The sequence below is a fragment of the Tachypleus tridentatus genome, chromosome 2 (genome assembly GCF_004210375.1).
Source record: "Tachypleus tridentatus isolate NWPU-2018 chromosome 2, ASM421037v1, whole genome shotgun sequence".
NCBI lineage: Eukaryota > Metazoa > Arthropoda > Merostomata > Xiphosura > Limulidae > Tachypleus > Tachypleus tridentatus.
Genome location: NC_134826.1, coordinates 128,243,212 through 128,265,701, shown reverse-complemented (window position 1 = coordinate 128,265,701; position 22,490 = coordinate 128,243,212). Strand labels below are relative to the sequence as shown.

The following is a 22,490-nucleotide window of genomic DNA, read 5'->3' as shown; positions in this document are numbered from 1 at the left end:
CGTCCGTATGTTGAGTTCCGATGAAATGAAGTGAGGAGAACGTCCTAAAAAAGTGTATTAGAATGGTAATGTTTCACGTTATCGAATACCGTTCGGTATTGAGTTTGTTTAGTCCTATTTAAGTCGAAAGATAAAAAGTGACCTCTCTGGTACATTTCCGCATCTAGAACGAAATTTCGGATTTTAGCGTCATAAGACTCCAATGCTGACACTGTGGAATTGTTTTGAAATCTAATGCGCAAACTTCAACATAGACATTATTATTTCACAGTACTATAGTTTAGTCTTTTAAAAGTGCTTTTCGTATTTGAATCCAATCCTGTTCTTTCCAAAGACTTTAAGAGAAAAGCAGTAAATTCTTGATGGTGCAAGTTATAGCATATTCCATCCTCATTGAGGTTTATCAGCGTTCTCAAAATAAGTAACTCGTCGTCCGCGACAGGATTCGAACCTGCAGTCTTCTGATCCGAAGTCAGACGCCTTATCCATTAGGCCACGCGGACTTTTCGAGTTGTATTTCCTATTAGGTGTATTCGAATATTATCACATTAACAGGTAACGCTTTTTTCATTTTCCTTTTTCTTCCGACTATTTATTTTTCCAAAAACGGCTAACGAGACCAGGATTTTAGCACTTTAATATCCACAGATAGTACTTCTTCTACTCTTAGTTTAATAGTGCACACAATACAACATTTCGAAGTAGGAGTGGCAAATCAAAAACTTCTTCCAAAATATCTTCCTTGTCCTCTCATAATTACAAAGGTTTCGTACAAAATTGCGATATCATGACGTAAAACAAAAACGAACAATAACAAATCCTCACGTTGGCTCGACGTCATGGGTGATCTGTTACAATGCTAAAAATATGCTTTCGATTCTCCTTCTGATAGAGCATATACTGCCCATTCCGCTTAACAACACAAACACATATCAAACCCTAACTAAGGTATCAGTGTAATTTCTGATATACTAGATGCCCTTTAGAAATCGATTTTGAAACACTGCCAATTCAGGACACAAAAAAATGAAATACGGTTTTTACTATCAAGTCATCGAGTTATTTTCAAATATCACTTTTCACTGACGAAATAGTGATAAAAGTAAAGAGAAAAACCTTTTTCTTTTTTTTCAAGTTGTGCTCGAATATGTTTGACATAAACATCTAGTCGTACTCAACTTACCTAGTAAAAGGATTTAAGTCGTAAATCGAGTAAAAAAATATAAAAGTGGGCTTCGCAATCGAAGCGTCTTTGTTATTAGGCGTAACTGAAGAGTCTCATTCGTATATATATTTTTTTAATTTTGCGCAAAGTTAATCGAAGCCTATCAGCTCTAGTCATCTCAAATTAAGCAGCGAAAAATATAGAGAGAGCAGCTAGAAGTTTCCGCTCATCAGAAACTCCTGGGCTTCTTTTTCACAGAGGAATAGTTGGATTGAGGGTAATATAACAACGACTCCATTGCTGATAGGCCGAGCTTGTTTGGTGTGACGGGGTTCGAAATCCCCCACCCTGGGATTTCTAGTCGAGTGCCTTATCCACCCAGAAATACTGGGTCTAGTCGCATGTTGGAATTTATATTAAACTTATATAGTATTGAGTCATTTACAGACTTAACTAGTTATGATAATACATGTTTGTACATGTTACTGAAATTATTATATTTCAGGTTAATGATGTAAACGTCACACTTTTGCACTCGTAAAGAAAACTGCACGATAGTATAGTTTTCGATTCCTCTTCAATAAAGCTAAAATTACAACAATTCTAAAGGGAATACTGGGTTTCGAAGAGGTCTATTGCACGCAAGATATCTCACTCTCTGACTGATTGACACTCTTTACTCTTTTATCTAAGTCTCAACGTGTTTTATTAGAATAATAATGTGCAATTCTCGAACAGTATCAACACTCGAAGAGACCCTAGTTCATCGTACGTCCGTATGTTGAGTTCCGATGAAATGAAGTGAGGAGAACGTCCTAAAAAAGTGTATTAGAATGGTAATGTTTCACGTTATCGAATACCGTTCGGTATTGAGTTTGTTTAGTCCTATTTAAGTCGAAAGATAAAAAGTGACCTCTCTGGTACATTTCCGCATCTAGAACGAAATTTCGGATTTTAGCGTCATAAGACTCCAATGCTGACACTGTGGAATTGTTTTGAAATCTAATGCGCAAACTTCAACATAGACATTATTATTTCACAGTACTATAGTTTAGTCTTTTAAAAGTGCTTTTCGTATTTGAATCCAATCCTGTTCTTTCCAAAGACTTTAAGAGAAAAGCAGTAAATTCTTGATGGTGCAAGTTATAGCATATTCCATCCTCATTGAGGTTTATCAGCGTTCTCAAAATAAGTAACTCGTCGTCCGCGACAGGATTCGAACCTGCAGTCTTCTGATCCGAAGTCAGACGCCTTATCCATTAGGCCACGCGGACTTTTCGAGTTGTATTTCCTATTAGGTGTATTCGAATATTATCACATTAACAGGTAACGCTTTTTTCATTTTCCTTTTCTTCCGACTATTTATTTTTCCAAAAACGGCTAACGAGACCAGGATTTTAGCACTTTAATATCCACAGATAGTACTTCTTCTACTCTTAGTTTAATAGTGCACACAATACAACATTTCGAAGTAGGAGTGGCAAATCAAAAACTTCTTCCAAAATATCTTCCTTGTCCTCTCATAATTACAAAGGTTTCGTACAAAATTGCGATATCATGACGTAAAACAAAAACGAACAATAACAAATCCTCACGTTGGCTCGACGTCATGGGTGATCTGTTACAATGCTAAAAATATGCTTTCGATTCTCCTTCTGATAGAGCATATACTGCCCATTCCGCTTAACAACACAAACACATATCAACAACTAACTAAGGTATCAGTGTAATTTCTGATATACTAGATGCCCTTTAGAAATCGATTTTGAAACACTGCCAATTCAGGACACAAAAAAAATGAAATACGGTTTTTACTATCAAGTCATCGAGTTATTTTCAAATATCACTTTTCACTGACGAAATAGTGATAAAAGTAAAGAGAAAAACCTTTTTCTTTTTTTTTCAAGTTGTGCTCGAATATGTTTGACATAAACATCTAGTCGTACTCAACTTACCTAGTAAAAGGATTTAAGTCGTAAATCGAGTAAAAAAATATAAAAGTGGGCTTCGCAATCGAAGCGTCTTTGTTATTAGGCGTAACTGAAGAGTCTCATTCGTATATATATTGTTTTTAATTTTGCGCAAAGTTAATCGAAGCCTATCAGCTCTAGTCATCTCAAATTAAGCAGCGAAAAATATAGAGAGAGCAGCTAGAAGTTTCCGCTCATCAGAAACTCCTGGGCTTCTTTTTCACAGAGGAATAGTTGGATTGAGGGTAATATAACAACGACTCCATTGCTGATAGGCCGAGCTTGTTTGGTGTGACGGGGTTCGAAATCCCCCACCCTGGGATTTCTAGTCGAGTGCCTTATCCACCCAGAAATACTGGGTCTAGTCGCATGTTGGAATTTATATTAAACTTATATAGTATTGAGTCATTTACAGACTTAACTAGTTATGATAATACATGTTTGTACATGTTACTGAAATTATTATATTTCAGGTTAATGATGTAAACGTCACACTTTTGCACTCGTAAAGAAAACTGCACGATAGTATAGTTTTCGATTCCTCTTCAATAAAGCTAAAATTACAACAATTCTAAAGGGAATACTGGGTTTCGAAGAGGTCTATTGCACGCAAGATATCTCACTCTCTGACTGATTGACACTCTTTACTCTTTTATCTAAGTCTCAACGTGTTTTATTAGAATAATAATGTGCAATTCTCGAACAGTATCAACACTCGAAGAGACCCTAGTTCATCGTACGTCCGTATGTTGAGTTCCGATGAAATGAAGTGAGGAGAACGTCCTAAAAAAGTGTATTAGAATGGTAATGTTTCACGTTATCGAATACCGTTCGGTATTGAGTTTGTTTAGTCCTATTTAAGTCGAAAGATAAAAAGTGACCTCTCTGGTACATTTCCGCATCTAGAACGAAATTTCGGATTTTAGCGTCATAAGACTCCAATGCTGACACTGTGGAATTGTTTTGAAATCTAATGCGCAAACTTCAACATAGACATTATTATTTCACAGTACTATAGTTTAGTCTTTTAAAAGTGCTTTTCGTATTTGAATCCAATCCTGTTCTTTCCAAAGACTTTAAGAGAAAAGCAGTAAATTCTTGATGGTGCAAGTTATAGCATATTCCATCCTCATTGAGGTTTATCAGCGTTCTCAAAATAAGTAACTCGTCGTCCGCGACAGGATTCGAACCTGCAGTCTTCTGATCCGAAGTCAGACGCCTTATCCATTAGGCCACGCGGACTTTTCGAGTTGTATTTCCTATTAGGTGTATTCGAATATTATCACATTAACAGGTAACGCTTTTTTCATTTTCCTTTTCTTCCGACTATTTATTTTTCCAAAACGGCTAACGAGACCAGGATTTTAGCACTTTAATATCCACAGATAGTACTTCTTCTACTCTTAGTTTAATAGTGCACACAATACAACATTTCGAAGTAGGAGTGGCAAATCAAAAACTTCTTCCAAAATATCTTCCTTGTCCTCTCATAATTACAAAGGTTTCGTACAAAATTGCGATATCATGACGTAAAACAAAAACGAACAATAACAAATCCTCACGTTGGCTCGACGTCATGGGTGATCTGTTACAATGCTAAAAATATGCTTTCGATTCTCCTTCTGATAGAGCATATACTGCCCATTCCGCTTAACAACACAAACACATATCAACAACTAACTAAGGTATCAGTGTAATTTCTGATATACTAGATGCCCTTTAGAAATCGATTTTGAAACACTGCCAATTCAGGACACAAAAAAAATGAAATACGGTTTTTACTATCAAGTCATCGAGTTATTTTCAAATATCACTTTTCACTGACGAAATAGTGATAAAAGTAAAGAGAAAACCTTTTCTTTTTTTTTCAAGTTGTGCTCGAATATGTTTGACATAAACATCTAGTCGTACTCAACTTACCTAGTAAAAGGATTTAAGTCGTAAATCGAGTAAAAAAAATATAAAAGTGGGCTTCGCAATCGAAGCGTCTTTGTTATTAGGCGTAACTGAAGAGTCTCATTCGTATATATATTGTTTTAATTTTGCGCAAAGTTAATCGAAGCCTATCAGCTCTAGTCATCTCAAATTAAGCAGCGAAAAATATAGAGAGAGCAGCTAGAAGTTTCCGCTCATCAGAAACTCCTGGGCTTCTTTTTCACAGAGGAATAGTTGGATTGAGGGTAATATAACAACGACTCCATTGCTGATAGGCCGAGCTTGTTTGGTGTGACGGGGTTCGAAATCCCCCACCCTGGGATTTCTAGTCGAGTGCCTTATCCACCCAGAAATACTGGGTCTAGTCGCATGTTGGAATTTATATTAAACTTATATAGTATTGAGTCATTTACAGACTTAACTAGTTATGATAATACATGTTTGTACATGTTACTGAAATTATTATATTTCAGGTTAATGATGTAAACGTCACACTTTTGCACTCGTAAAGAAAACTGCACGATAGTATAGTTTTCGATTCCTCTTCAATAAAGCTAAAATTACAACAATTCTAAAGGGAATACTGGGTTTCGAAGAGGTCTATTGCACGCAAGATATCTCACTCTCTGACTGATTGACACTCTTTACTCTTTTATCTAAGTCTCAACGTGTTTTATTAGAATAATAATGTGCAATTCTCGAACAGTATCAACACTCGAAGAGACCCTAGTTCATCGTACGTCCGTATGTTGAGTTCCGATGAAATGAAGTGAGGAGAACGTCTAAAAAAGTGTATTAGAATGGTAATGTTTCACGTTATCGAATACCGTTCGGTATTGAGTTTGTTTAGTCCTATTTAAGTCGAAAGATAAAAAGTGACCTCTCTGGTACATTTCCGCATCTAGAACGAAATTTCGGATTTTAGCGTCATAAGACTCCAATGCTGACACTGTGGAATTGTTTTGAAATCTAATGCGCAAACTTCAACATAGACATTATTATTTCACAGTACTATAGTTTAGTCTTTTAAAAGTGCTTTTCGTATTTGAATCCAATCCTGTTCTTTCCAAAGACTTTAAGAGAAAAGCAGTAAATTCTTGATGGTGCAAGTTATAGCATATTCCATCCTCATTGAGGTTTATCAGCGTTCTCAAAATAAGTAACTCGTCGTCCGCGACAGGATTCGAACCTGCAGTCTTCTGATCCGAAGTCAGACGCCTTATCCATTAGGCCACGCGGACTTTTCGAGTTGTATTTCCTATTAGGTGTATTCGAATATTATCACATTAACAGGTAACGCTTTTTTCATTTTCCTTTTTCTTCCGACTATTTATTTTTCCAAAAACGGCTAACGAGACCAGGATTTTAGCACTTTAATATCCACAGATAGTACTTCTTCTACTCTTAGTTTAATAGTGCACACAATACAACATTTCGAAGTAGGAGTGGCAAATCAAAAACTTCTTCCAAAATATCTTCCTTGTCCTCTCATAATTACAAAGGTTTCGTACAAAATTGCGATATCATGACGTAAAACAAAAACGAACAATAACAAATCCTCACGTTGGCTCGACGTCATGGGTGATCTGTTACAATGCTAAAAATATGCTTTCGATTCTCCTTCTGATAGAGCATATACTGCCCATTCCGCTTAACAACACAAACACATATCAACAACTAACTAAGGTATCAGTGTAATTTCTGATATACTAGATGCCCTTTAGAAATCGATTTTGAAACACTGCCAATTCAGGACACAAAAAAAATGAAATACGGTTTTTACTATCAAGTCATCGAGTTATTTTCAAATATCACTTTTCACTGACGAAATAGTGATAAAAGTAAAGAGAAAACCTTTTTTTTTTTTTTCAAGTTGTGCTCGAATATGTTTGACATAAACATCTAGTCGTACTCAACTTACCTAGTAAAAGGATTTAAGTCGTAAATCGAGTAAAAAAATATAAAAGTGGGCTTCGCAATCGAAGCGTCTTTGTTATTAGGCGTAACTGAAGAGTCTCATTCGTATATATATTTTTTTAATTTTGCGCAAAGTTAATCGAAGCCTATCAGCTCTAGTCATCTCAAATTAAGCAGCGAAAAATATAGAGAGAGCAGCTAGAAGTTTCCGCTCATCAGAAACTCCTGGGCTTCTTTTTCACAGAGGAATAGTTGGATTGAGGGTAATATAACAACGACTCCATTGCTGATAGGCCGAGCTTGTTTGGTGTGACGGGGTTCGAAATCCCCCACCCTGGGATTTCTAGTCGAGTGCCTTATCCACCCAGAAATACTGGGTCTAGTCGCATGTTGGAATTTATATTAAACTTATATAGTATTGAGTCATTTACAGACTTAACTAGTTATGATAATACATGTTTGTACATGTTACTGAAATTATTATATTTCAGGTTAATGATGTAAACGTCACACTTTTGCACTCGTAAAGAAAACTGCACGATAGTATAGTTTTCGATTCCTCTTCAATAAAGCTAAAATTACAACAATTCTAAAGGGAATACTGGGTTTCGAAGAGGTCTATTGCACGCAAGATATCTCACTCTCTGACTGATTGACACTCTTTACTCTTTTATCTAAGTCTCAACGTGTTTTATTAGAATAATAATGTGCAATTCTCGAACAGTATCAACACTCGAAGAGACCCTAGTTCATCGTACGTCCGTATGTTGAGTTCCGATGAAATGAAGTGAGGAGAACGTCCTAAAAAAGTGTATTAGAATGGTAATGTTTCACGTTATCGAATACCGTTCGGTATTGAGTTTGTTTAGTCCTATTTAAGTCGAAAGATAAAAAGTGACCTCTCTGGTACATTTCCGCATCTAGAACGAAATTTCGGATTTTAGCGTCATAAGACTCCAATGCTGACACTGTGGAATTGTTTTGAAATCTAATGCGCAAACTTCAACATAGACATTATTATTTCACAGTACTATAGTTTAGTCTTTTAAAAGTGCTTTTCGTATTTGAATCCAATCCTGTTCTTTCCAAAGACTTTAAGAGAAAAGCAGTAAATTCTTGATGGTGCAAGTTATAGCATATTCCATCCTCATTGAGGTTTATCAGCGTTCTCAAAATAAGTAACTCGTCGTCCGCGACAGGATTCGAACCTGCAGTCTTCTGATCCGAAGTCAGACGCCTTATCCATTAGGCCACGCGGACTTTTCGAATTGTATTTCCTATTAGGTGTATTCGAATATTATCACATTAACAGGTAACGCTTTTTTCATTTTCCTTTTTCTTCCGACTATTTATTTTTCCAAAAACGGCTAACGAGACCAGGATTTTAGCACTTTAATATCCACAGATAGTACTTCTTCTACTCTTAGTTTAATAGTGCACACAATACAACATTTCGAAGTAGGAGTGGCAAATCAAAAACTTCTTCCAAAATATCTTCCTTGTCCTCTCATAATTACAAAGGTTTCGTACAAAATTGCGATATCATGACGTAAAACAAAAACGAACAATAACAAATCCTCACGTTGGCTCGACGTCATGGGTGATCTGTTACAATGCTAAAAATATGCTTTCGATTCTCCTTCTGATAGAGCATATACTGCCCATTCCGCTTAACAACACAAACACATATCAACAACTAACTAAGGTATCAGTGTAATTTCTGATATACTAGATGCCCTTTAGAAATCGATTTTGAAACACTGCCAATTCAGGACACAAAAAAAATGAAATACGGTTTTTACTATCAAGTCATCGAGTTATTTTCAAATATCACTTTTCACTGACGAAATAGTGATAAAAGTAAAGAGAAAACCTTTTTCTTTTTTTTCAAGTTGTGCTCGAATATGTTTGACATAAACATCTAGTCGTACTCAACTTACCTAGTAAAAGGATTTAAGTCGTAAATCGAGTAAAAAAAATATAAAAGTGGGCTTCGCAATCGAAGCGTCTTTGTTATTAGGCGTAACTGAAGAGTCTCATTCGTATATATATTTTTTTAATTTTGCGCAAAGTTAATCGAAGCCTATCAGCTCTAGTCATCTCAAATTAAGCAGCGAAAAATATAGAGAGAGCAGCTAGAAGTTTCCGCTCATCAGAAACTCCTGGGCTTCTTTTTCACAGAGGAATAGTTGGATTGAGGGTAATATAACAACGACTCCATTGCTGATAGGCCGAGCTTGTTTGGTGTGACGGGGTTCGAAATCCCCCACCCTGGGATTTCTAGTCGAGTGCCTTATCCACCCAGAAATACTGGGTCTAGTCGCATGTTGGAATTTATATTAAACTTATATAGTATTGAGTCATTTACAGACTTAACTAGTTATGATAATACATGTTTGTACATGTTACTGAAATTATTATATTTCAGGTTAATGATGTAAACGTCACACTTTTGCACTCGTAAAGAAAACTGCACGATAGTATAGTTTTCGATTCCTCTTCAATAAAGCTAAAATTACAACAATTCTAAAGGGAATACTGGGTTTCGAAGAGGTCTATTGCACGCAAGATATCTCACTCTCTGACTGATTGACACTCTTTACTCTTTTATCTAAGTCTCAACGTGTTTTATTAGAATAATAATGTGCAATTCTCGAACAGTATCAACACTCGAAGAGACCCTAGTTCATCGTACGTCCGTATGTTGAGTTCCGATGAAATGAAGTGAGGAGAACGTCCTAAAAAAGTGTATTAGAATGGTAATGTTTCACGTTATCGAATACCGTTCGGTATTGAGTTTGTTTAGTCCTATTTAAGTCGAAAGATAAAAAGTGACCTCTCTGGTACATTTCCGCATCTAGAACGAAATTTCGGATTTTAGCGTCATAAGACTCCAATGCTGACACTGTGGAATTGTTTTGAAATCTAATGCGCAAACTTCAACATAGACATTATTATTTCACAGTACTATAGTTTAGTCTTTAAAAGTGCTTTTCGTATTTGAATCCAATCCTGTTCTTTCCAAAGACTTTAAGAGAAAAGCAGTAAATTCTTGATGGTGCAAGTTATAGCATATTCCATCCTCATTGAGGTTTATCAGCGTTCTCAAAATAAGTAACTCGTCGTCCGCGACAGGATTCGAACCTGCAGTCTTCTGATCCGAAGTCAGACGCCTTATCCATTAGGCCACGCGGACTTTTCGAATTGTATTTCCTATTAGGTGTATTCGAATATTATCACATTAACAGGTAACGCTTTTTTCATTTTCCTTTTCTTCCGACTATTTATTTTTCCAAAAACGGCTAACGAGACCAGGATTTTAGCACTTTAATATCCACAGATAGTACTTCTTCTACTCTTAGTTTAATAGTGCACACAATACAACATTTCGAAGTAGGAGTGGCAAATCAAAAACTTCTTCCAAAATATCTTCCTTGTCCTCTCATAATTACAAAGGTTTCGTACAAAATTGCGATATCATGACGTAAAACAAAAACGAACAATAACAAATCCTCACGTTGGCTCGACGTCATGGGTGATCTGTTACAATGCTAAAAATATGCTTTCGATTCTCCTTCTGATAGAGCATATACTGCCCATTCCGCTTAACAACACAAACACATATCAACAACTAACTAAGGTATCAGTGTAATTTCTGATATACTAGATGCCCTTTAGAAATCGATTTTGAAACACTGCCAATTCAGGACACAAAAAAAATGAAATACGGTTTTTACTATCAAGTCATCGAGTTATTTTCAAATATCACTTTTCACTGACGAAATAGTGATAAAAGTAAAGAGAAAAACCTTTTTTTTTTTTTTCAAGTTGTGCTCGAATATGTTTGACATAAACATCTAGTCGTACTCAACTTACCTAGTAAAAGGATTTAAGTCGTAAATCGAGTAAAAAAAATATAAAAGTGGGCTTCGCAATCGAAGCGTCTTTGTTATTAGGCGTAACTGAAGAGTCTCATTCGTATATATATTTTTTTAATTTTGCGCAAAGTTAATCGAAGCCTATCAGCTCTAGTCATCTCAAATTAAGCAGCGAAAAATATAGAGAGAGCAGCTAGAAGTTTCCGCTCATCAGAAACTCCTGGGCTTCTTTTTCACAGAGGAATAGTTGGATTGAGGGTAATATAACAACGACTCCATTGCTGATAGGCCGAGCTTGTTTGGTGTGACGGGGTTCGAAATCCCCCACCCTGGGATTTCTAGTCGAGTGCCTTATCCACCCAGAAATACTGGGTCTAGTCGCATGTTGGAATTTATATTAAACTTATATAGTATTGAGTCATTTACAGACTTAACTAGTTATGATAATACATGTTTGTACATGTTACTGAAATTATTATATTTCAGGTTAATGATGTAAACGTCACACTTTTGCACTCGTAAAGAAAACTGCACGATAGTATAGTTTTCGATTCCTCTTCAATAAAGCTAAAATTACAACAATTCTAAAGGGAATACTGGGTTTCGAAGAGGTCTATTGCACGCAAGATATCTCACTCTCTGACTGATTGACACTCTTTACTCTTTTATCTAAGTCTCAACGTGTTTTATTAGAATAATAATGTGCAATTCTCGAACAGTATCAACACTCGAAGAGACCCTAGTTCATCGTACGTCCGTATGTTGAGTTCCGATGAAATGAAGTGAGGAGAACGTCCTAAAAAAGTGTATTAGAATGGTAATGTTTCACGTTATCGAATACCGTTCGGTATTGAGTTTGTTTAGTCCTATTTAAGTCGAAAGATAAAAAGTGACCTCTCTGGTACATTTCCGCATCTAGAACGAAATTTCGGATTTTAGCGTCATAAGACTCCAATGCTGACACTGTGGAATTGTTTTGAAATCTAATGCGCAAACTTCAACATAGACATTATTATTTCACAGTACTATAGTTTAGTCTTTTAAAAGTGCTTTTCGTATTTGAATCCAATCCTGTTCTTTCCAAAGACTTTAAGAGAAAAGCAGTAAATTCTTGATGGTGCAAGTTATAGCATATTCCATCCTCATTGAGGTTTATCAGCGTTCTCAAAATAAGTAACTCGTCGTCCGCGACAGGATTCGAACCTGCAGTCTTCTGATCCGAAGTCAGACGCCTTATCCATTAGGCCACGCGGACTTTTCGAATTGTATTTCCTATTAGGTGTATTCGAATATTATCACATTAACAGGTAACGCTTTTTTCATTTTCCTTTTCTTCCGACTATTTATTTTTCCAAAACGGCTAACGAGACCAGGATTTTAGCACTTTAATATCCACAGATAGTACTTCTTCTACTCTTAGTTTAATAGTGCACACAATACAACATTTCGAAGTAGGAGTGGCAAATCAAAAACTTCTTCCAAAATATCTTCCTTGTCCTCTCATAATTACAAAGGTTTCGTACAAAATTGCGATATCATGACGTAAAACAAAAACGAACAATAACAAATCCTCACGTTGGCTCGACGTCATGGGTGATCTGTTACAATGCTAAAAATATGCTTTCGATTCTCCTTCTGATAGAGCATATACTGCCCATTCCGCTTAACAACACAAACACATATCAACAACTAACTAAGGTATCAGTGTAATTTCTGATATACTAGATGCCCTTTAGAAATCGATTTTGAAACACTGCCAATTCAGGACACAAAAAAATGAAATACGGTTTTTACTATCAAGTCATCGAGTTATTTTCAAATATCACTTTTCACTGACGAAATAGTGATAAAAGTAAAGATCAAGTTGTGCTCGAATATGTTTGACATAAACATCTAGTCGTACTCAACTTACCTAGTAAAAGGATTTAAGTCGTAAATCGAGTAAAAAAAATATAAAAGTGGGCTTCGCAATCGAAGCGTCTTTGTTATTAGGCGTAACTGAAGAGTCTCATTCGTATATATATTGTTTTTAATTTTGCGCAAAGTTAATCGAAGCCTATCAGCTCTAGTCATCTCAAATTAAGCAGCGAAAAATATAGAGAGAGCAGCTAGAAGTTTCCGCTCATCAGAAACTCCTGGGCTTCTTTTTCACAGAGGAATAGTTGGATTGAGGGTAATATAACAACGACTCCATTGCTGATAGGCCGAGCTTGTTTGGTGTGACGGGGTTCGAAATCCCCCACCCTGGGATTTCTAGTCGAGTGCCTTATCCACCCAGAAATACTGGGTCTAGTCGCATGTTGGAATTTATATTAAACTTATATAGTATTGAGTCATTTACAGACTTAACTAGTTATGATAATACATGTTTGTACATGTTACTGAAATTATTATATTTCAGGTTAATGATGTAAACGTCACACTTTTGCACTCGTAAAGAAAACTGCACGATAGTATAGTTTTCGATTCCTCTTCAATAAAGCTAAAATTACAACAATTCTAAAGGGAATACTGGGTTTCGAAGAGGTCTATTGCACGCAAGATATCTCACTCTCTGACTGATTGACACTCTTTACTCTTTTATCTAAGTCTCAACGTGTTTTATTAGAATAATAATGTGCAATTCTCGAACAGTATCAACACTCGAAGAGACCCTAGTTCATCGTACGTCCGTATGTTGAGTTCCGATGAAATGAAGTGAGGAGAACGTCCTAAAAAAGTGTATTAGAATGGTAATGTTTCACGTTATCGAATACCGTTCGGTATTGAGTTTGTTTAGTCCTATTTAAGTCGAAAGATAAAAAGTGACCTCTCTGGTACATTTCCGCATCTAGAACGAAATTTCGGATTTTAGCGTCATAAGACTCCAATGCTGACACTGTGGAATTGTTTTGAAATCTAATGCGCAAACTTCAACATAGACATTATTATTTCACAGTACTATAGTTTAGTCTTTTAAAAGTGCTTTTCGTATTTGAATCCAATCCTGTTCTTTCCAAAGACTTTAAGAGAAAAGCAGTAAATTCTTGATGGTGCAAGTTATAGCATATTCCATCCTCATTGAGGTTTATCAGCGTTCTCAAAATAAGTAACTCGTCGTCCGCGACAGGATTCGAACCTGCAGTCTTCTGATCCGAAGTCAGACGCCTTATCCATTAGGCCACGCGGACTTTTCGAATTGTATTTCCTATTAGGTGTATTCGAATATTATCACATTAACAGGTAACGCTTTTTTCATTTTCCTTTTCTTCCGACTATTTATTTTTCCAAAACGGCTAACGAGACCAGGATTTTAGCACTTTAATATCCACAGATAGTACTTCTTCTACTCTTAGTTTAATAGTGCACACAATACAACATTTCGAAGTAGGAGTGGCAAATCAAAACTTCTTCCAAAATATCTTCCTTGTCCTCTCATAATTACAAAGGTTTCGTACAAAATTGCGATATCATGACGTAAAACAAAAACGAACAATAACAAATCCTCACGTTGGCTCGACGTCATGGGTGATCTGTTACAATGCTAAAAATATGCTTTCGATTCTCCTTCTGATAGAGCATATACTGCCCATTCCGCTTAACAACACAAACACATATCAACAACTAACTAAGGTATCAGTGTAATTTCTGATATACTAGATGCCCTTTAGAAATCGATTTTGAAACACTGCCAATTCAGGACACAAAAAAATGAAATACGGTTTTACTATCAAGTCATCGAGTTATTTTCAAATATCACTTTTCACTGACGAAATAGTGATAAAAGTAAAGAGAAAACCTTTTTTTTTTTTTTCAAGTTGTGCTCGAATATGTTTGACATAAACATCTAGTCGTACTCAACTTACCTAGTAAAAGGATTTAAGTCGTAAATCGAGTAAAAAAATATAAAAGTGGGCTTCGCAATCGAAGCGTCTTTGTTATTAGGCGTAACTGAAGAGTCTCATTCGTATATATATTTTTTTAATTTTGCGCAAAGTTAATCGAAGCCTATCAGCTCTAGTCATCTCAAATTAAGCAGCGAAAAATATAGAGAGAGCAGCTAGAAGTTTCCGCTCATCAGAAACTCCTGGGCTTCTTTTTCACAGAGGAATAGTTGGATTGAGGGTAATATAACAACGACTCCATTGCTGATAGGCCGAGCTTGTTTGGTGTGACGGGGTTCGAAATCCCCCACCCTGGGATTTCTAGTCGAGTGCCTTATCCACCCAGAAATACTGGGTCTAGTCGCATGTTGGAATTTATATTAAACTTATATAGTATTGAGTCATTTACAGACTTAACTAGTTATGATAATACATGTTTGTACATGTTACTGAAATTATTATATTTCAGGTTAATGATGTAAACGTCACACTTTTGCACTCGTAAAGAAAACTGCACGATAGTATAGTTTTCGATTCCTCTTCAATAAAGCTAAAATTACAACAATTCTAAAGGGAATACTGGGTTTCGAAGAGGTCTATTGCACGCAAGATATCTCACTCTCTGACTGATTGACACTCTTTACTCTTTTATCTAAGTCTCAACGTGTTTTATTAGAATAATAATGTGCAATTCTCGAACAGTATCAACACTCGAAGAGACCCTAGTTCATCGTACGTCCGTATGTTGAGTTCCGATGAAATGAAGTGAGGAGAACGTCCTAAAAAAGTGTATTAGAATGGTAATGTTTCACGTTATCGAATACCGTTCGGTATTGAGTTTGTTTAGTCCTATTTAAGTCGAAAGATAAAAAGTGACCTCTCTGGTACATTTCCGCATCTAGAACGAAATTTCGGATTTTAGCGTCATAAGACTCCAATGCTGACACTGTGGAATTGTTTTGAAATCTAATGCGCAAACTTCAACATAGACATTATTATTTCACAGTACTATAGTTTAGTCTTTTAAAAGTGCTTTTCGTATTTGAATCCAATCCTGTTCTTTCCAAAGACTTTAAGAGAAAAGCAGTAAATTCTTGATGGTGCAAGTTATAGCATATTCCATCCTCATTGAGGTTTATCAGCGTTCTCAAAATAAGTAACTCGTCGTCCGCGACAGGATTCGAACCTGCAGTCTTCTGATCCGAAGTCAGACGCCTTATCCATTAGGCCACGCGGACTTTTCGAATTGTATTTCCTATTAGGTGTATTCGAATATTATCACATTAACAGGTAACGCTTTTTTCATTTTCCTTTTCTTCCGACTATTTATTTTTCCAAAACGGCTAACGAGACCAGGATTTTAGCACTTTAATATCCACAGATAGTACTTCTTCTACTCTTAGTTTAATAGTGCACACAATACAACATTTCGAAGTAGGAGTGGCAAATCAAAAACTTCTTCCAAAATATCTTCCTTGTCCTCTCATAATTACAAAGGTTTCGTACAAAATTGCGATATCATGACGTAAAACAAAAACGAACAATAACAAATCCTCACGTTGGCTCGACGTCATGGGTGATCTGTTACAATGCTAAAAATATGCTTTCGATTCTCCTTCTGGATAGAGCATATACTGCCCATTCCGCTTAACAACACAAACACATATCAACAACTAACTAAGGTATCAGTGTAATTTCTGATATACTAGATGCCCTTTAGAAATCGATTTTGAAACACTGCCAATTCAGGACACAAAAAAAATGAAATACGGTTTTTACTATCAAGTCATCGAGTTATTTTCAAATATCACTTTTCACTGACGAAATAGTGATAAAAGTAAAGATCAAGTTGTTCTCGAATATGTTTGACATAAACATCTAGTCGTACTCAACTTACCTAGTAAAAGGATTTAAGTCGTAAATCGAGTAAAAAAAATATAAAAGTGGGCTTCGCAATCGAAGCGTCTTTGTTATTAGGCGTAACTGAAGAGTCTCATTCGTATATATATTGTTTTTAATTTTGCGCAAAGTTAATCGAAGCCTATCAGCTCTAGTCATCTCAAATTAAGCAGCGAAAAATATAGAGAGAGCAGCTAGAAGTTTCCGCTCATCAGAAACTCCTGGGCTTCTTTTTCACAGAGGAATAGTTGGATTGAGGGTAATATAACAACGACTCCATTGCTGATAGGCCGAGCTTGTTTGGTGTGACGGGGTTCGAAATCCCCCCACCCTGGGATTTCTAGTCGAGTGCCTTATCCACCCAGAAATACTGGGTCTAGTCGCATGTTGGAATTTATATTAAACTTATATAGTATTGAGTCATTTACAGACTTAACTAGTTATGATAATACATGTTTGTACATGTTACTGAAATTATTATATTTCAGGTTAATGATGTAAACGTCACACTTTTGCACTCGTAAAGAAAACTGCACGATAGTATAGTTTTCGATTCCTCTTCAATAAAGCTAAAATTACAACAATTCTAAAGGGAATACTGGGTTTCGAAGAGGTCTATTGCACGCAAGATATCTCACTCTCTGACTGATTGACACTCTTTACTCTTTTATCTAAGTCTCAACGTGTTTTATTAGAATAATAATGTGCAATTCTCGAACAGTATCAACACTCGAAGAGACCCTAGTTCATCGTACGTCCGTATGTTGAGTTCCGATGAAATGAAGTGAGGAGAACGTCCTAAAAGTGTATTAGAATGGTAATGTTTCACGTTATCGAATACCGTTCGGTATTGAGTTTGTTTAGTCCTATTTAAGTCGAAAGATAAAAAAGTGACCTCTCTGGTACATTTCCGCATCTAGAACGAAATTTCGGATTTTAGCGTCATAAGACTCCAATGCTGACACTGTGGAATTGTTTTGAAATCTAATGCGCAAACTTCAACATAGACATTATTATTTCACAGTACTATAGTTTAGTCTTTTAAAAGTGCTTTTCGTATTTGAATCCAATCCTGTTCTTTCCAAAGACTTTAAGAGAAAAGCAGTAAATTCTTGATGGTGCAAGTTATAGCATGTTCCATCCTCATTGAGGTTTATCAGCGTTCTCAAAATAAGTAACTCGTCGTCCGCGACAGGATTCGAACCTGCAGTCTTCTGATCCGAAGTCAGACGCCTTATCCATTAGGCCACGCGGACTTTTCGAATTGTATTTCCTATTAGGTGTATTCGAATATTATCACATTAACAGGTAACGCTTTTTTCATTTTCCTTTTTCTTCCGACTATTTATTTTTCCAAAAACGGCTAACGAGACCAGGATTTTAGCACTTTAATATCCACAGATAGTACTTCTTCTACTCTTAGTTTAATAGTGCACACAATACAACATTTCGAAGTAGGAGTGGCAAATCAAAAACTTCTTCCAAAATATCTTCCTTGTCCTCTCATAATTACAAAGGTTTCGTACAAAATTGCGATATCATGACGTAAAACAAAAACGAACAATAACAAATCCTCACGTTGGCTCGACGTCATGGGTGATCTGTTACAATGCTAAAAATATGCTTTCGATTCTCCTTCTGGATAGAGCATATACTGCCCATTCCGCTTAACAACACAAACACATATCAACAACTAACTAAGGTATCAGTGTAATTTCTGATATACTAGATGCCCTTTAGAAATCGATTTTGAAACACTGCCAATTCAGGACACAAAAAAAATGAAATACGGTTTTTACTATCAAGTCATCGAGTTATTTTCAAATATCACTTTTCACTGACGAAATAGTGATAAAAGTAAAGAGAAAAACCTTTTTCTTTTTTTTTCAAGTTGTTCTCGAATATGTTTGACATAAACATCTAGTCGTACTCAACTTACCTAGTAAAAGGATTTAAGTCGTAAATCGAGTAAAAAAAATATAAAAGTGGGCTTCGCAATCGAAGCGTCTTTGTTATTAGGCGTAACTGAAGAGTCTCATTCGTATATATATTTTTTTTAATTTTGCGCAAAGTTAATCGAAGCCTATCAGCTCTAGTCATCTCAAATTAAGCAGCGAAAAATATAGAGAGAGCAGCTAGAAGTTTCCGCTCATCAGAAACTCCTGGGCTTCTTTTTCACAGAGGAATAGTTGGATTGAGGGTAATATAACAACGACTCCATTGCTGATAGGCCGAGCTTGTTTGGTGTGACGGGGTTCGAAATCCCCCACCCTGGGATTTCTAGTCGAGTGCCTTATCCACCCAGAAATACTGGGTCTAGTCGCATGTTGGAATTTATATTAAACTTATATAGTATTGAGTCATTTACAGACTTAACTAGTTATGATAATACATGTTTGTACATGTTACTGAAATTATTATATTTCAGGTTAATGATGTAAACGTCACACTTTTGCACTCGTAAAGAAAACTGCACGATAGTATAGTTTTCGATTCCTCTTCAATAAAGCTAAAATTACAACAATTCTAAAGGGAATACTGGGTTTCGAAGAGGTCTATTGCACGCAAGATATCTCACTCTCTGACTGATTGACACTCTTTACTCTTTTATCTAAGTCTCAACGTGTTTTATTAGAATAATAATGTGCAATTCTCGAACAGTATCAACACTCGAAGAGACCCTAGTTCATCGTACGTCCGTATGTTGAGTTCCGATGAAATGAAGTGAGGAGAACGTCCTAAAAAAGTGTATTAGAATGGTAATGTTTCACGTTATCGAATACCGTTCGGTATTGAGTTTGTTTAGTCCTATTTAAGTCGAAAGATAAAAAGTGACCTCTCTGGTACATTTCCGCATCTAGAACGAAATTTCGGATTTTAGCGTCATAAGACTCCAATGCTGACACTGTGGAATTGTTTTGAAATCTAATGCGCAAACTTCAACATAGACATTATTATTTCACAGTACTATAGTTTAGTCTTTTAAAAGTGCTTTTCGTATTTGAATCCAATCCTGTTCTTTCCAAAGACTTTAAGAGAAAAGCAGTAAATTCTTGATGGTGCAAGTTATAGCATATTCCATCCTCATTGAGGTTTATCAGCGTTCTCAAAATAAGTAACTCGTCGTCCGCGACAGGATTCGAACCTGCAGTCTTCTGATCCGAAGTCAGACGCCTTATCCATTAGGCCACGCGGACTTTTCGAATTGTATTTCCTATTAGGTGTATTCGAATATTATCACATTAACAGGTAACGCTTTTTTCATTTTCCTTTTTCTTCCGACTATTTATTTTGCCAAAAACGGCTAACGAGACCAGGATTTTAGCACTTTAATATCCACAGATAGTACTTCTTCTACTCTTAGTTTAATAGTGCACACAATACAACATTTCGAAGTAGGAGTGGCAAATCAAAAACTTCTTCCAAAATATCTTCCTTGTCCTCTCATAATTACAAAGGTTTCGTACAAAATTGCGATATCATGACGTAAAACAAAAACGAACAATAACAAATCCTCACGTTGGCTCGACGTCATGGGTGATCTGTTACAATGCTAAAAATATGCTTTCGATTCTCCTTCTGGATAGAGCATATACTGCCCATTCCGCTTAACAACACAAACACATATCAACAACTAACTAAGGTATCAGTGTAATTTCTGATATACTAGATGCCCTTTAGAAATCGATTTTGAAACACTGCCAATTCAGGACACAAAAAAAATGAAATACGGTTTTTACTATCAAGTCATCGAGTTATTTTCAAATATCACTTTTCACTGACGAAATAGTGATAAAAGTAAAGAGAAAAACCTTTTTCTTTTTTTTTCAAGTTGTGCTCGAATATGTTTGACATAAACATCTAGTCGTACTCAACTTACCTAGTAAAAGGATTTAAGTCGTAAATCGAGTAAAAAAAATATAAAAGTGGGCTTCGCAATCGAAGCGTCTTTGTTATTAGGCGTAACTGAAGAGTCTCATTCGTATATATATTGTTTTTAATTTTGCGCAAAGTTAATCGAAGCCTATCAGCTCTAGTCATCTCAAATTAAGCAGCGAAAAATATAGAGAGAGCAGCTAGAAGTTTCCGCTCATCAGAAACTCCTGGGCTTCTTTTTTTCACAGAGGAATAGTTGGATTGAGGGTAATATAACAACGACTCCATTGCTGATAGGCCGAGCTTGTTTGGTGTGACGGGGTTCGAAATCCCCCACCCTGGGATTTCTAGTCGAGTGCCTTATCCACCCAGAAATACTGGGTCTAGTCGCATGTTGGAATTTATATTAAACTTATATAGTATTGAGTCATTTACAGACTTAACTAGTTATGATAATACATGTTTGTACATGTTACTGAAATTATTATATTTCAGGTTAATGATGTAAACGTCACACTTTTGCACTCGTAAAGAAAACTGCACGATAGTATAGTTTTCGATTCCTCTTCAATAAAGCTAAAATTACAACAATTCTAAAGGGAATACTGGGTTTCGAAGAGGTCTATTGCACGCAAGATATCTCACTCTCTGACTGATTGACACTCTTTACTCTTTTATCTAAGTCTCAACGTGTTTTATTAGAATAATAATGTGCAATTCTCGAACAGTATCAACACTCGAAGAGACCCTAGTTCATCGTACGTCCGTATGTTGAGTTCCGATGAAATGAAGTGAGGAGAACGTCCTAAAAAGTGTATTAGAATGGTAATGTTTCACGTTATCGAATACCGTTCGGTATTGAGTTTGTTTAGTCCTATTTAAGTCGAAAGATAAAAAGTGACCTCTCTGGTACATTTCCGCATCTAGAACGAAATTTCGGATTTTAGCGTCATAAGACTCCAATGCTGACACTGTGGAATTGTTTTGAAATCTAATGCGCAAACTTCAACATAGACATTATTATTTCACAGTACTATAGTTTAGTCTTTTAAAAGTGCTTTTCGTATTTGAATCCAATCCTGTTCTTTCCAAAGACTTTAAGAAAAAAGCAGTAAATTCTTGATGGTGCTAGTTATAGCATATTCCATCCTAATTGAGGTTTATCAGCGTTCTCAAAATAAGTAACTCGTCGTCCGCGACAGGATTCGAACCTGCAGTCTTCTGATCCGAAGTCAGACGCCTTATCCATTAGGCCACGCGGACTTTTCGAATTGTATTTCCTATTAGGTGTATTCGAATATTATCACATTAACAGGTAACGCTTTTTTCATTTTCCTTTTTCTTCCGACTATTTATTTTTCCAAAAACGGCTAACGAGACCAGGATTTTAGCACTTTAATATCCACAGATAGTACTTCTTCTACTCTTAGTTTAATAGTGCGCACAATACAACATTTGGAAGTAGGAGTGGCAAATCAAAAACTTCTTCCAAAATATCTTCCTTGTCCTCTCATAATTACAAAGGTTTCGTACAAAATTGCGATATCATGACGTAAAACAAAAAACGAACAATAACAAATCCTCACGTTGGCTCGACGTCATGGGTGATCTGTTACAATGCTAAAAATATGCTTTCGATTCTCCTTCTGATAGAGTATACTACCCATTCCGCTTAACAACACAAACACATATCAACAACTAACTAAGGTATCAGTGTAATTTCTGATATACTAGATGCCCTTAGAAATCGATTTGAAAACACTGCCAATTCTAGACACAAAAAAAATGAAATACGGTTTTACTATCAAGTCATCGAGTTATTTTCAAATATCACTCTTTCAACTGACGAAATAGTGATAAAAGTAAGAGAAAACCTTTTTTCTTTTTTGTCAAGCTGTGCTCGAATATGTTTGACATAAACATCTAGTCGTACTCAACTTACATAAAAAAATTTAAGTCGTAAATCGAGTAAAAAATGCCTTTCTCC

The 22,490-nt window shown here is 35.9% G+C and overlaps 12 non-coding genes across 12 annotated transcripts; all 12 read right to left on the bottom strand.

Moving 5' to 3' along the window:
* Nucleotides 1–430: 430 nt before the first annotated feature.
* On the bottom strand, nt 431–503 carry TRNAR-UCG (transfer RNA arginine (anticodon UCG)). Its single transcript has one exon. It is a non-coding gene; the product is annotated as a tRNA-Arg (tRNA).
* Nucleotides 504–2,366: 1,863 nt separating this feature from the next.
* TRNAR-UCG (transfer RNA arginine (anticodon UCG)) lies at nt 2,367–2,439 on the bottom strand. The gene has a single exon. It is a non-coding gene; the product is annotated as a tRNA-Arg (tRNA).
* A 1,865-nt stretch (nt 2,440–4,304) lies between these two features.
* Nucleotides 4,305–4,377, bottom strand: TRNAR-UCG (transfer RNA arginine (anticodon UCG)). The gene has a single exon. It is a non-coding gene; the product is annotated as a tRNA-Arg (tRNA).
* A 1,861-nt stretch (nt 4,378–6,238) lies between these two features.
* TRNAR-UCG (transfer RNA arginine (anticodon UCG)) lies at nt 6,239–6,311 on the bottom strand. The gene has a single exon. It is a non-coding gene; the product is annotated as a tRNA-Arg (tRNA).
* Nucleotides 6,312–8,174: 1,863 nt separating this feature from the next.
* On the bottom strand, nt 8,175–8,247 carry TRNAR-UCG (transfer RNA arginine (anticodon UCG)). Its single transcript has one exon. It is a non-coding gene; the product is annotated as a tRNA-Arg (tRNA).
* A 1,863-nt stretch (nt 8,248–10,110) lies between these two features.
* On the bottom strand, nt 10,111–10,183 carry TRNAR-UCG (transfer RNA arginine (anticodon UCG)). Its single transcript has one exon. It is a non-coding gene; the product is annotated as a tRNA-Arg (tRNA).
* Nucleotides 10,184–12,047: 1,864 nt separating this feature from the next.
* On the bottom strand, nt 12,048–12,120 carry TRNAR-UCG (transfer RNA arginine (anticodon UCG)). Its single transcript has one exon. It is a non-coding gene; the product is annotated as a tRNA-Arg (tRNA).
* A 1,842-nt stretch (nt 12,121–13,962) lies between these two features.
* TRNAR-UCG (transfer RNA arginine (anticodon UCG)) lies at nt 13,963–14,035 on the bottom strand. Its single transcript has one exon. It is a non-coding gene; the product is annotated as a tRNA-Arg (tRNA).
* Nucleotides 14,036–15,893: 1,858 nt separating this feature from the next.
* Nucleotides 15,894–15,966, bottom strand: TRNAR-UCG (transfer RNA arginine (anticodon UCG)). Its single transcript has one exon. It is a non-coding gene; the product is annotated as a tRNA-Arg (tRNA).
* Nucleotides 15,967–17,810: 1,844 nt separating this feature from the next.
* On the bottom strand, nt 17,811–17,883 carry TRNAR-UCG (transfer RNA arginine (anticodon UCG)). The gene has a single exon. It is a non-coding gene; the product is annotated as a tRNA-Arg (tRNA).
* Nucleotides 17,884–19,751: 1,868 nt separating this feature from the next.
* TRNAR-UCG (transfer RNA arginine (anticodon UCG)) lies at nt 19,752–19,824 on the bottom strand. Its single transcript has one exon. It is a non-coding gene; the product is annotated as a tRNA-Arg (tRNA).
* A 1,869-nt stretch (nt 19,825–21,693) lies between these two features.
* Nucleotides 21,694–21,766, bottom strand: TRNAR-UCG (transfer RNA arginine (anticodon UCG)). Its single transcript has one exon. It is a non-coding gene; the product is annotated as a tRNA-Arg (tRNA).
* Between the last annotated feature and the right edge of the window lie 724 nt (nt 21,767–22,490).